Source organism: Acomys russatus, chromosome 31 (genome assembly GCF_903995435.1).
Source record: "Acomys russatus chromosome 31, mAcoRus1.1, whole genome shotgun sequence".
In the NCBI taxonomy this organism is placed as follows: Eukaryota; Metazoa; Chordata; class Mammalia; order Rodentia; family Muridae; genus Acomys; species Acomys russatus.
Genome location: NC_067167.1, coordinates 14,200,675 through 14,215,003, shown reverse-complemented (window position 1 = coordinate 14,215,003; position 14,329 = coordinate 14,200,675). Strand labels below are relative to the sequence as shown.

At 44.7% G+C, this 14,329-nt stretch overlaps 1 pseudogene; it reads left to right on the top strand.

Moving 5' to 3' along the window:
- The first annotated feature begins 9,290 nt into the window (after positions 1–9,290).
- On the top strand, positions 9,291–13,914 carry LOC127212680 (40S ribosomal protein S2-like; annotated as a pseudogene).
- Positions 13,915–14,329: the final 415 nt, after the last annotated feature.

Below are 14,329 nucleotides of genomic sequence, written 5' to 3'. Positions count from 1 at the left end.
TCCAGCTTATTATCAGAGTATTCTTTAGGTGAATAAGTGTGTTGGGGGTGCTTGTTTAGAAACTAGAAGCCAAACACTGGTCCTCTGTTTCATTTGCATTCATTGTTTATTGTCTTCTATTATCCCCCAAAAATACCTTCATGGATTTTTTTGACCAGAGGTTTTTGTTTTGGTTTGTTTTGTTTTTTGGGGGGTGGGGTTGTTAAGAAAGGGTGTTGAGTTTATGTTTGTCTTAGCCATATACTTCCTGATGTAATTTGATTTAAAAGTAAGACAGACTTGCTTCTAAATCATAGTTGCAGTAGCTAATGCTTAATTTGTGATTTCAAATAAGGTGGGCATTATGATTTTGTATACTCTTGAAATGATTTAAGAATATACTTATGGTTGTCTTACTTTTTAGCTGAAATTTACCTCATGTATGGCTTAGATAAATTGCAGTAAATTTAAATTTTAATACAAATCAAGTAAAGCATAAAAATTTTAAATCATTTAAGTTGTAATTTTACCGTCATTGACCGTAAAGCACACTAAAAATGTAAATTATTTTTAATAACATCCAAAATGTAAAGATAATTTTAATTTTTACAAAGGAGGAAGCTGAAGATGAATATTTAGACCAGCACACTTTGAATTAACTATTATATTTAGCTTTTAGATATTCTGTAGACATTTTAAGCAAACTTGCCATTGAAACCAGAACGGACAGGTCTGGTCCTTTCAGAGCATGAGCGGAACTGACTTAGATCTGAAGTGCTTGCCTCTCTGAGTAAAAGTGTCTCTTTTGAGATGAGCCACAGCTGGGGGCATGTTTTACTCAACTTTTCCACTATAAGGTAATAATAGGCATCTTTCTTCCTTTGTTTTCAGAAACTGCTTCTCACGTTAATGTCAGTCTTTTGTTTATAATTAAGAATTGTGAGAAGCCCCATTTAGTGTTCAAAAATGTGGGGAGGTAAATCAGACTTCACATACATATAATGTCAGTCTGCAGTAGGAAAAGTGTGGTCCAGTAATAGCAAAAGTAGGGCCAGGTGAAACATGCCATTTTTAAAAAACGTGAACTTGGTCTTTTTGTCTGTGTCTGTTTATTCCACTAGAGTAAATATGTCCTTGATGCAAATGCAAAGCATTTATTAATTCATAGATGTAGACTTTACCATATAATTCAATAATAAAGTAATTAACCCCTAGTTTTGTTGTTGTAATAAATGATTTTCAGATAACGTAAATTTTAAGATTTCTATATAGCATTCCTCATGTGGTATCCATTTATAGATGAAGCTTTAGCTCTCATTTTAGTCTGTTCCAGCTTTCTAATTACTGTAGTGCTTGGGTCCTCATCTGTCCTGTGTCGTCATTGGAGAATGGCATTCACAACCTCCCGTAGCACCTTGTCCCTCTGTGTAAGCAGTGACTTTCCTCCAATATGAGTTTCCTTCCCAACCATACCTCCATGGTTATGGTCCCCACCTCTCTCTTTTTGTTTTGTTTTGTTTTTAATATTTTATTTAATTTTAATTAATTTACATTGGTGTAAGGGTGTCAGATCTTGGAGTTACAGACAGTTGTAAGCTGCCATGTGGGTGCTGGGAATCGAACCTGGGTGCTTTAGGAAAAGCAGGCAGTGCTCTTAACCTCTGAGCCATCTCTCCAGCCTCCTGTTTTGTTTTTTGTTTTTCTTTTGAGGTAGGAACTCACAACGTAGCCCCTGCTGGGCCGAGACCTGCATCCCTGGTGCCCATTAAAGCAGCGCACAGTCACCCCTGGCTCATGTTTACTGTCTTAAGTATAGTCTTCAGGATTGTTGTTCCTGCTGGAGACTAAACCACAGTGTAACTAGAATCCGTCATAGCCTGTGTGTGGGAGATGAGGTGCTGTTGTTGTCTTTGTTCTTTGTGTAGTGTTTGTATTCTTTCTTTTGGGTGGGGTGGTGTTCAAGACAAGGTTTCTCTGTGTAACCCTGGCTGTCCTGGACTCAGACATCCATCTGCCACTGCCACCGCGCCCGGCCTGTGTTCTTACCTATGTGGCGAGTGCTGTCCTGTACCCTTCATATGTGATAATTCTGTGGAGAAGGTGTTTTTCATTTTTGGGTTTTTTGTTTTGTTTTTTCAAGACAAGGTTTCACTGTGGACCCTTCACTGTCTTGGACTCACTTTGTAGACCAACCTGGCCTTGAACTCACAGCAATCCGCCTGCCTCTGCCTCCTGAGTGCTGGGATTAAAGGCGTGTGCCACCATGCCCATCTTTTTTTTTTTTTTTTTTTTTTTTTTTTTTTTAGATTTATTTCATTTATATGCCTGCATGTACAGAGGGCACCAGATCTCACTATAGATGGTTGAGTCACCATGTGGTTGCTAGATCCTCCTGCCTCTGCCTTCTGCATGCTGGACTCAGGTTTTTTTAAAGATTCCATTTAGGCCGGGCGTGGTGGCGCACACCTTTGATCCCAGCACTCAGGAGGCAGAGACAGGTGGAGCACTGTGAGTTCAAGGCCAGCCTGGTCTACAGAGCGAGTCTAGGACAGCCAAGGCTACACAGAGAAACCCTGTCTCAAAAAAAAAAAAAAAAAAAGATTCTATTCGGTGGTTGGATGGCAGAAGATGAGAGCACAATCAAGGGCATTTTAAGAGAAAAGTAACCATTCCATGCGGAGGAAATTTGGCAGAAATGATAGTTCAAAGTTTGGGTGTTTTTTTTGTTTTTGTTTTTGTTTTTTAAAGATTTTTTTTATTGTTGTGTATACAGTGCTCTGCTTGCATGTATAACTGCAGGCCAGAAGAGGGTATCAGATTTCATTATAGACGGTTGTGAGCCACCATGTGGTTGCTGGGAATTGAACTCAGGACCTCTGGAAGAGCAGTCAGTGCTCTTAACCACTGAGCCACCTCTCCAGCCAGTGGCTCATCCTTTAATCCCAGGGAGGCAGGGACAGCCAGGGCTACGCACAGAAAGCCTGTCTTGAAAAGAAATCGAACAAAGGAACAAAAATGTTCCCGGCTTGATAAGTTGCCAGCGTCCACAAAATGGATGTCCTTGTTTCTTTCCTATATACTTTCTCATAAGGTCCCTTGTGAGTGACCTTTTTATGGTGTATTTGAGGACAAAAAGATCAGGGGTATGAAAAGCATTTAAATTCAACAAAAGTTCCTAGGAGAGGCCAAGACTGGAATTAATAGGACCCAAGCTGAGATTTCCGAAGAGTTAGTGGGAGTGGAGCAAAGATCTGAAGAAACGGTATGAATAATAGAAAACAGCACGGAGTGATGCCAGGTATGGTGGTGCGTGCCTTTAATCACAGCCTGGTCTATCTCCATAGTAAGGACCAGGAGTACATAGTGAAGCCCTGTTTCAAAAAGTCGAAAGAAAAATAGCTTGGTAGGAAATGAGTGGCACTGGAAATTAGACAGGCCCAGGAGTAAGGTAATGGGAGGGCCTGCTGAGCTGACCTACCTTCCTGTCCCCACCTAGCACAGGTGGGGTTTGCGGGTGTCCATTTGCCCAAGGCAGTGGTGCGCTTAGATTATGGAGAACTCTGGCAGGCCTAACTGTTCCATGGCTGGGCTCACACTAGGGCTGACGTCTTGTCGTGGAGGATAGAGCCAACAGTTGTTGGCAGGGCAGAAGTTAGGGCCGGTACGACACACAGGACATCTACAAAGGTGCAGTATCTGGCTCTGGTCAATGCACCGGTATGATCCAATGGCCCTGGTTGGATTGTTGAGCAAGAGTTAAAGCTCCTTGAAGAAGAGACTCCTTGATACATATTCACCAGTTACTTTTTACATGGGTGATAGATTGTGGATATATCCAAATAATGAAATTAGCAATAAAAATGAAAACTATATAAGGGTACATAAAGCATAAAGTCATGAGTGTACCCACCACTTTTTTTTTTTTTTAATGCCAGTGGCTTTAATAATCTCTCGTCTTGGGGCTGGAGAGATGGCTCAGTGGTTAAGCGCTCCGCCTGCTCTTCCAGAGGTCCTGCGTTCAATTCCCAGCAACCACATGGTGGCTCACAACCATCTATAATGTGATCTGGTGCCCTCTTCTGCAGATAAAGCACTCATATGCAATAAATAAACAAATCTTTAAAAAAAAAAAAAAATCTCTATGGTCTCACATTGTCCTGTTTTTGTTTTGGCTGTCAAATTCACTAATCAAATTGTTAAGAGGAACACAGGTGGATGAGTGAGCGAGCGCCTGAAGGGTACACACGCCAGGCCTATATTCACGCTTTACTCTCCATGGGCCACAAGTTTCCCACTTATGGCATTAAGACCAGAACTTTGGGTGAGAATGTCCCTAGCAGCCAACAGCCCTGTTTTGAAGTTAGAATTAGGTTGTATCGCTGACCCAGAATCTAGTTATATCACTGAGCTAGGATATACGTTGTCTCTTTAAAAAGAATAAAGGCAGATAGTCAAATTAACTAGGAGGCTGGCTACCTGGGCTACACAAAGATCAGGATGGTGAGGGCGAAGGCATCTTATCTCATAGGCTTCTCAAGAAAAATGTCAATCTCATTAGAAAAACCACACGCGGCCGGGCGTGGTGGCGCACACTTTCAATCCCAGCACTCTGGGAGGCAGAGGCAGGCAGATCTCTGTGAGCTCAAGGCCAGCCTGGTCTACAAAGTGAGTCCAGGACAGGCAGGGCTACTCAAAGAGAGGGAGAGAGACTGGAGAACCAAACAAAGTCACAGGCTACACTTGCTGACAGTAACTGCAGACCACACCCACCACCTCTGCTTCATGGAAATTCACATTGGGCAAGAGAGGAGCTTCAGACTATAAAGAGGTTGGTGCTGTCATGGTAAACAGCAGTTGTAGCTATGAAATTCAGTTTTTAACCACTTAGAACATCTAGAAAACACAGAACCTTGAAAAAGGAGCACTGAGACTGGAGAGATGGCTCAGTGGGTAAAGGTGCCCCACCCCCACCCACCGAGCCTGATGCCTGAGTTTGATCCCCAGAACCCACAAGGTGGAAGGAGTGAACCAGCTACTGCAGATTTTTCTTTGACAGCTACACGTGTGTGTGTGTGTGTGTGTGTGTGTGTGTGTGTGTGTGTGTGTGTGTGTTTCTCGTGTACAGACACATTTTAAATAAAAAAGGGACACTAACAAATTACCTTTTTGGTGTTTCAAGACAGGGTTTTTCTGTGTTAGACTTGGCTGTCCTGGACTTGCTTTGGAGACCAGGCTCACCTCAAACTCAGCAATCCACCTGCCTCTGCCTCCCTAGTGCGCCACCAAGCCCAGCAACAAATTGCTTTTTAGTCTGATTCTAATCCAATATCAGTAAACGGAAGGGCAATGAAATCTATTTTAAGCTGAGTCAGTAATGTGATAAGTGGCTACAACAAAAGAATGCAGAGCCCGTCCCTGCTTTGTGGTGACCTTTCAATTTAGACACAGAATGATAGCTCAAATACCTCTGAAGTGTGCCTGTTAATCATCAGACAGTATTTATGGAACACTTTCTGTACATGTGCTGGGAGTCTTCTGATGGGCAAAAACCAACCATTGTAGGATATATTTTTATTTTTTTTTAAGATTTATTTATTCATTATTATGTATACAGTGCTCTGCCTACATGTACACCTATAGGCCAGAAGAGGGCATCAGATCACATTATAGATGGCTGTGAGCCACCATGTGGTTGCTGGGAATTGAACTCAGGACCTCTGGAAGAGCAGGCGGTGTTCTTAACCACTGAGCCATCTCTCCAGCCCATATTTTTATTTTTTAAGATCAAATGCATATGTGTTTCCATGTGGGGATTTATAGGCAGTGGAGGTAGGTGCACGCAGAGGCTGGAGGAGGGCTTTGGAGGCCCTGGAGATGGCTTTAAAGACACTGGTGAACCAAGTGGAGTGGGTGCTGGGAATCAAATTCAATTTTTTTGTAAATGCGGCATATACTCTTCACCTCGGAGCCATCTCTCCAGCCCCCTGATCCTCCTTCCACTGTAGGGTTCATCTTACAGATGTGCAGTAAGTAAACCACTTCCCAAGCAAACAGTTTCTCTCAATCTGGAATGGTGGGGCTGAGGGGATCCAATAGTGTGAGTCTGTAATCCCAGCACTCAGGAGGCAAAAAGGATTGCCATGAATGAGTTTGAGGCTAACCTGGGATTCATGCAAGAAATCACCTCAAACAAAACAAAACAAAACCCCTTTAAAATAATAGGCATTTTGTCTTTTTTAAAAAAAGCTTATGGTTGGGCTGGAGAGATGGCTCAGCAGTTAAGAGTGCCACCTGCTCTTCCAGAGGTCCTGAGTTCAATTCCCAGCAACCACATGGTGGCTCACAGCCACCTATAATGTGATCTGATGCCTTCTTCTGCAGATAAAGCACTCATATGCAACAAATAAAAAATAAATAAATCTTTAAAAAAAAAAGTTATGGCAAGCTCAGGTTTTGGTTCTAGGGTCCCAGGATTTCTTAGAGAAGCAGCTGACCCAAGAAATGAAGTAAGTCAGGAACTGGCTGCAAAGTCGGGCATGGTGGTGCACGCTTTTAAACCCCCCGCACTCAGAAGGCTCTGAGTGGGCTCTGAGGTCTCAGATGCTCAAACTTGGGCTCAGTGGTACCCAGTTTCCTCCTGCTGCTTGCGGATGCAGATGTGGAGCTCTCAGCTCCTTCTCCAGCACCATTTGTACCTGCATGCCGCCATGCTTCCTCCATGACGATAGTGGACTAAATCTCTGAAACTAAACCAGACCCAATGAAGTGTTTTCCTTTATAAGAGTTGTCATGGCCGAGAGTGGTGGTGCACGCCTTTGATCCCAGCACTTGGGAGCAGAGACAGGCGGATTGCTGTGAGTTGGAGGCCAGCCTGGTCTACAAAGGGAGTCCAGGACAGCCAAGGCTACACAGAGAAACCCTGTCTTGAAAGACTAAAATAAATAAATAAATTTGCCATGGTCTTGGTGTCTCTTCACAGCAATAGAAACCCTAACTAAGACAACAGTTAATTATTGATTCCGGTAAGCATCATGAGCAGCCAGTCAGGCATAATACCTCATGCGCTTATTCCTAGCAGTAGCAGCTAAGGCAAGAATTAGCACAACTGGAGCTGGGCATGGTGGTGCACACCTTTAATCCCAGGACTTGGGAGACAGAGGCAGGCGGATAGCCATGAGTTGGAGGCCAGTCTGGTCTACAGAGGGAGTCCAGAATAGTCAAGGACGCTGAGAAACCCTTATTCGACAAGCCAAAAAGAAAAAAGCAATTACCACAACTGTGAAGAAGCCATTATGGGTTACAGAGCAAACACTTATCTCCAAACAACAAAATCAATCACTTATTGATGTAAAAACCAGTGATTGAAGATGAACAGAATCTTTTTCGTGGTCTCAGAATTCTCTCCCCACGTTTTACCTCCAATTACAGAAGAAAACGCAAGTGTTATGATGAAAGGACCTGGTGGAGAACTCTGGTCATTAAAGTTCACTTCGCAGTGACTAGCCAACCCAAGACCCACCCACCCCATGGGAGAGAGCCAACCCGGACACTATTCATGATACTCTGCTATGCTCGCAGACAGGAGCCTGTTAGAGTTGTCCTCCGAGAGGCTCCACACAGCAGCAGTTCACAAACAGATGCTGAGACTGCGCAGCCAAACCTTGGGTGGTGTGTAGGGAGTCCTGTGGAAAAGTGTGAGGAAGGATAGAAGGACCTGGAGGTGACAGGAGCTCCACAAGAAGACCAACAGAGCCAACTAACCAGGGCCCAGAGTGGCTTGCTGGGGCTTGATGCACCAACCAAGGACAGTACATGGATTGGACCTAGTCCTCCTACACAGACGTAGCTGATGGGCAGCTCAGGCTTCGTGTGGGTCCTCTTATCTAGCAAGGGGAGCAGGAGCTGTCTCTGACATGGACTCCGCTGCCATCTTTTTAACCACTTCCCCTTTCTGGGATTGCCTTGACAGACCACAGGGGAAGAGGGCATGCTGAGTCCTGATAGGACTTTATAAGCTGGGGTGGGTGGGAATGGGGCCTTGCCTTCTCTGAGGAATAGGGAAGGAGGGATAGGAGAGAGGGAGGGAGGGTGGGACTGAGGAGAGGAGGGGTGGAGGCTAACACTAGGATGTAAAGTGAATAAATTAAAACAACAACAACAAATGAAGGTTGGAGAGATGGCTCAGAGGTTAAGAGCACTGTCTGCTCTTCCAGAGGTTCTGAGTTTAATTCCCAGCAACTACATGGTGGCTCACAACCATCTATAATGAGTTCTGGTGCCCTATTCTGGTATACAGGCAAAACACTGTATATGTAATAAATAAGTCTTAAAAGCACTGGCTACGCTTCCAGAGGTTCTGAGTTCGAGTCTCAGTTGCGATATGGTGGCTCACAACCATCTATAATGAGTTCTGGTGCCCTATTCTGGTATACAGGCAAAACACTGTATATGTAATAAATAAGTCTTAAAAGCACTGGCTACGCTTCCAGAGGTTCTGAGTTCGAGTCTCAGTTGCGATATGGTGGCTCACAACCATTTCTAGTGTGATCTGATGCCCTCTTCTGGCATGTAGTTGTACATATAGACAAAGCACTCATATACATTAAATAAAATCTTTTTAAAAATGAGCTGGAAGCCGGTCGGTGGTGGTGCACGCCTTTGATCTCAGCACTTGAGAGGCAGAAGCAGGTGGATCACTGTGAGTTCAAGGCCTGCCTGGTCTACAGAACGAGTCCAGGACAGTCAAGGCTACACAGAAAGACACTGTCTCAAAAAACCAAACCAAAACAAAACAAAAAAACCCAAACAAAAATGAGCTGGAATTTAACTTGACCATTACTGTAACCACTATTTCAAATCTTTTGTTTGTTTGTTTGTTTGTTTGTTTCAAGACAGGGTTTCTCTGTGTAGCCTAGACTGTCCTGGACTCACTTGTAGACCAAGCTGGCCTCGAACTCACAGAGATCCGCCTGCCTCTGCCTCCCGAGGTGTGCGGGGTTAAAGGTGTGCACCACTATGCCCGGCTCTATTTCAAATCTTATGCACTGCTCCCTTGGACTTTGTTTGTTGTTTTGTTCTGTTAAAGGTTTTTCGAGAGAAGGTTTCTCTGTGTAACATCCCTGGCTGTCCTAGACTCACTTTGTAGACCAGGCTGGCCTTGAACTCACTGAGGTCCTCCCACCTCTGCCTTCCTAGTGCTGAGATTATACGGGTGTGCCACTACGCCCAGCTCAGATTTTATTTGTAATAAAATAATTACATTTATTTTGAAAAAAAAAAAAATCACCTCACAAGTAATGGGACAATTCAATATGCACGAGTTCTTGCGGCTGTTCTGTGTCATCCCATACATCATACATAATCTAAATCAGTTCATTCGAAAATGTCAAGGAGCTTCCTCAGGAAAACAGCAAATAGCGCGTGACACCTGTGCAGCCAGAGGACCTGGAGGACCCAGAGGACCCGGGGCCCAGCATTAGAAGGCCACAGCAGCTTCTGCTGGTGACTCTGCAGTGGTTTTAGGGGCCATGGTTGAGGCCCCTGGGCTCCTGAGGGTAAAGCTGAAGACAAGGAGTGGATCCCCATCACCAAGCTGGGCCGCCTGGTTAAGGACATGAAGATCAAGTCCTTAGAAGAGATGTATCTGTTCTCCCAGCCCATTAAGGAATCCGAGATTATTGACTTCTTCCTGGGCACATCCCTAAAGGATGAGGTTTTCAAGGTCATGTCAGTGCAGAAGCAGACACGGGCTGGCCAGAGAACCAGGTTCAAGGCTTTTGTTGCTATTGGGGACTACAGTGGTCACGTTGCTCTTGGTGTTAAGTGCTGCAAGGTTATAGCCACTGCTGTCCGAGGGGCCATCATCTTGGCCAAGCTTTCCATTGTCCCCGTGTAGAGAGGCTACTGCGGGAACAAGATTGACAAGCCACGCACTGTTCTGTGCAAGGTGACAGGCCACTGTGTTTCTCTTTTGGTGTGTCTTATCCCTGCCCCCAGAGGCACTGGTATTGTCTCTGCTCCTGTGCCCAAGAAGCTACTGATGATGGCCGGTATTGATGACTGCTGCACATCAACCAGGAGGCTGTACTGCCACCCTGGACAACTTTGCCAAGGCCACCTTTAATGTTATCTCCAAGACCTACAGCCTCTGGAAAGAGACTGTATTCACTTAGTCTCCTTATCAGAAATTCACTGATCATCCTGTGAAACCCCACACCAGAGTCTCTGTTCAGAGAACCCAGGCTCCAGCTGTGGCTACCACAAAGGCAATTTTATACAAGAAAAATAAAGTGAGGCTGGGCGTGGTGGTGCATGCCTTCAATCCGAGCATTTGGAAGGCAGAGGCAGGCGGATCACTGTTGAGTTCAAGGCCAGCCTGGTCTACAAAGTGAGTCCAGGACAGCCAAGGGTACACAGAGAAACCCTGCCTCAAAAAACCAATAAATAAATAAAATAAAAAAGAATTAAGTCTGTGAAGCAGAAGAAGAAAAAGAGGAGGAAGAGGAGCCAGGTATGGTGACACAGGTCTGTAATCTCAGCACTTGGGAGACAGATGCAGGCAGATGGCTGTGAGTTCAAGGCCAGCCTGGTCTACAAAATGAGTCCAGGACATCAAGGCCACACAGAGAAACCCTGTCTTGAAAAAACAAAACAAAACAAGAAAATGTCAGAGAATCTTAAATGGACTAGCATTCTCGACAGCGTATACTGAGCTCCTGCGTTTTCCAAAATGCCAACGCCATGGAGAAGAAACTGCTCCAGGCCAAATGAGAACTAAAACAGCATGAAAATTAATGCTAAATGCTCCATGGCTTTCCTGAGCAGATGCTAGCCTGGGGGAAAAAAAGACACTCACTTTCTTTTTTCTTTTTTCTTTTTTTTCTTTTCTTTTTCCTTCTTTTTGTTTTTGTTTTTGTCTTTCCAGACAGCAGGGTCTCTCAAATTCAGTTCTCTCTCTCTCTCTCTCTCTCTCTCTCTCTCTCTCTCTCTCTCTCTCCCTCTCTCCCTCTCCCCTCTCCTCCTCTCGCTCCTCTCTCTCTCTCTCTCTCTCTCTCTCTCTCTCTCTCTCTCTCTCTCTCTCTAAGACAAGTTCCCAGAGCAGGCATAGTGGCACAGTCCTTTAATCCCTACGTTTGGGAGGCACAGGCAGTTGGATCTCTGAGTTTGTTTATTTTTTCCGAGACAGGGATTACAGGCGTGCCCCACTACACCTGGCTTTATAAAGATATTTTTGGCCAGGCGGTGGTGGCACACATCTTTAATCCCAGCATTTGGGGAGGCAGAGGCAGGCGGATCTCTGTGAGTTCGAGGCCAGCCTGGTCTACAAAATAAGCCCAGGACAGCCAAGGCTACACAGAGAAACCCTGTCTCAAAAAACGGGAAAAAAAAAAATCTGTATAATACTTGGGAAGCTGGAGTGAAACTGCAGCCTTTACCATACATATAAAGGTCACCTTGTTGACAGGACAGATCAGCACACAGCTCTTTCAGCTGGCCCCAGATCTCGTCCACCAACCCCAGAGCCAGGTGCATATGGAGTGCTGACATGAAGGGCACTGGCTTTATCCAACTGTAACAGTATTATCTGGTGTTGGGAGAAGGGGGGAGGGGCAGGAATAGAATAAAGAGTAGTCCTTTTACTGTAAGAACCATTTTATAAATCATCAAGACTTCCTTATTTACACAAGACCAAATTATGTACATGAGCCATGTAAGGGGGGCGGCCCAAGGCAAACAGGTGTTTGGGTATTTCTTTTTTGGGGGGGGGGTATTTCTTATTTATCTGTCATTACTCCCTTTCCTATAGCCTCTATTCCTGAATGACTCCTGAGACTTTGGCCAGTCAGGAAGGAGGGAGTGTAATGGGGCTGGACAAGGTTGTTAGGAGACAGCAGTGACACTTTGTCCTTTCTTTGGCCAATAGAAGTTGCTTGAAGGTTAATTAACTCTACCTCCTTGGAAAGCCAGCTCTCACAATACACTTTCTGAATGTCTAAGTCCAAGCTGTGTGTCAGAACTTTGGTCAGGTTGCTGTCACATCTGCGGAGGGCCTGATACCACACATCTGTTTAGTTGTAGAACTTGGTTGCCAAGCAGTCCACCGCTCTTGAGGAAATATATTCATTCAGTGTTCTTTTCTTTCTTTCTTTCTTTCTTTCTTTCTTTTTTGATTTTTTGAAACAGGGTTTTTCTGTGATAGCCTTGGCTGTTCTGGACTTACTTTTGTAGACCAGACTGGCCTTAAACTCACAGTGATCCGCCTGCCTCTACCTCCCAAATGCTGGGATTAAAGGTGTGCGCCACCATGCCTGGTCTTTGGGCCTAACTTATTCCTTTAATGTACTTATGGTATTTGATGGTAACATTGGTGCAGGCATCCTTCTTGAGCTCTCTGGATGGTTTCTTTTTTTGGTGCTTGAAATGGGATTCATGGCCTATTGTACCACTGGGCTGTCCCTCCAGCTTTGGGTTGGGTTATGTGCCCCATAGCTTGTCTCTGGCACTTGGTTTCTTGGTAGCGCAGTTTGGGAGGTTTAGCAGCCTTGCTGGAAGCATTATGTACCAGGAGATGGGCTTTGAGATTAAGAAGCCTTGCCTACGTCTACTTCCAGTGTGCTTTCTCTGCCTCCTGTCTGTCACTGACGCTGTGAGCGCTCAGCTTCCTGCTCTTATCAGCATGCCCACTGTATGCTATCACACCTCCCCACTATGATGGACTCTTATTCCTCTGCAGATGTAAGCCAAAATAAACTCTTTTTTTCATAAGATGTCTTGGTCATGATGTTTCATCACAGCAACAGAAAGGTAACTAATGTAAGCCTCTTTTTTTTTTTTTTTTTTAAAGATTTATTCATTTATTATGTATACAGTGTTCAGCCTGCATGTATGCCTGATGGCCAGAAGAGGGCACCAGATCTCATTATAGATGGTAGTGAGCCACCATGTGGTTGCTGGGAATTGAACTCAAGAACCTTGGAAAAGAAGCCAGTGCTCCTAAACTCCGTGCCATCTCTCCAGCGCCCTCTTTCGTTTTTATGGAAAATGCTTTGTAAATTTTTATTTTTAAAGGTTTAAAAATGTTTGTTTGTTTGTTTACATTGTGTGTGTGTGTGTCTGTATGTGCACATGAGTGCAGGTTCCTGTGGAAGCCAGAAGATCTCATCAGATCCCCCGGAGCAGGAGTCACAGGCTGTTGTGTGCTGCCCAAGGTGGGTGTTGGGAACCGACGGCCAGTCCTCTGAAAGAGCAGCCAGCACTCTGAACTGCAGAGCTATGTCCCCAGCCCTGTTTTGCTAACTTCTACATGTCCTGTTGATGTCTCATGAACTCTGGAAGTATTTCTTCCATCCAAGGATCTGCTACATAATTTGAAGGACCTAATGGAAAATGGAAAAAAAAGAAAAAGGGGGGGGGTGTCCTTTGTAAATGTTAAGAATTTTAAAATGACACAGCAGAGCATTAAACACAGGGAGGCGTAGACCTAGTAGTGTAACTGCAGTAGTCAGCCCTTGAGCCTGCTCAGTTGGGTGTCTTAGGTTCAAAAAAAAGTAAAGATGAGCCCAGTGGTGGCACACGCCTTTAGTCACAGCACTCGGGAGGCAGAGGCAGGCGGATTGCTGTGAGTTCGAGGCCAGCCTGGTCTACAAAGTGAGTCTGGGACAGTCAAGGCTACACAGAGAAACCCTGTCTCAAAAAACCATTAAAAAAAAAAAAAAGTATTCTAACAGATTTGATCCTTAATAAACCTCCCGCCCCCCCAACCCCCTGCGTGGACCTAGGCCCCTGCTATTTGTTGTGAGAGTAACGGCGACCTTCTAAACGTCTTAAGCCCACACACTCTGTCAGTTACCTTCATTCCAGAACGTACCCGTGTCTCCAGGAATGAAGCGTTTATCGACTGTTTTCATTTGCCATGGACATTACTGTGAGGCATAAGCAGCTTTGTGTGAGCTTTTCCTGAACGTTCTTTCCAGGGGAACTTGGTGGAAAATTTAGACATGCCTATATCTAAAGTCAGTGAGTGGAAATTTTTTTTTTTTTTTTAAATAAAAAGTGCGATGATAACAGCAATTGCGACATAAGATCTTGTAGTGATAGCCTAGCTTTATATTCCTGCTTAAAAATTTTTATGCGGGCAATCACTTCAAGACTTGTAAAAATTCCTGGCGCCAAGGAGAAACACCTGAAGGTGAAGGGACAGACGGAGCAGGTCGCTTGCTTGGTCAAGGCCAAGATTACACATTATAAAAAAAAAAAAAAAGGGGGGGGGGTGGGCTAGGGATACGCGCCTGCGCAGTACGAACCCTTCTGCGCACTAGCCGGGCCGGAAGAGCTGGGGGTGGGCGGGGGC